The sequence below is a fragment of the Theobroma umbraticum genome, unplaced genomic scaffold, assembly GCF_002168275.2.
Source record: "Theobroma umbraticum cultivar Fairchild unplaced genomic scaffold, ASM216827v3 scaffold_56.0, whole genome shotgun sequence".
Taxonomy (NCBI): Eukaryota; Viridiplantae; Streptophyta; class Magnoliopsida; order Malvales; family Malvaceae; genus Theobroma; species Theobroma umbraticum.
The window spans coordinates 366,488-366,822 of record NW_018397256.1 but is presented as its reverse complement, the minus strand read 5'-3'; positions in this window follow the sequence as shown (position 1 = coordinate 366,822).

The window sequence follows — 335 nt, the reverse complement described above, 5'->3', positions numbered from 1 at the left end:
AAAATTAAATCTATCACATGTTGTTCTACTAAGATGGTTATGGACTTTTCTACTCTAGTTTCTTTAAGCCATAAAAGGAACCTAGTTGGTCAAATCTTAGGGGATAGCAAACATTAAGCACTTCATGCCCTAGCTTGCATCCACCTTTAGCTTTTCATGGCACCTTTGATCTCTATCTTTTAATTTACAAAATTTCTTTCCTAATCTAGTCCTATTTATAATTACAAATGAATGTAAAAATCTCGAGTTACATTCGTGGGGAGTTAGATGAGAAGAGAATTTTACAAACGTATAATGTAAGAGATATGGCAAAGTTCGCAGACCCTATTTGAAAA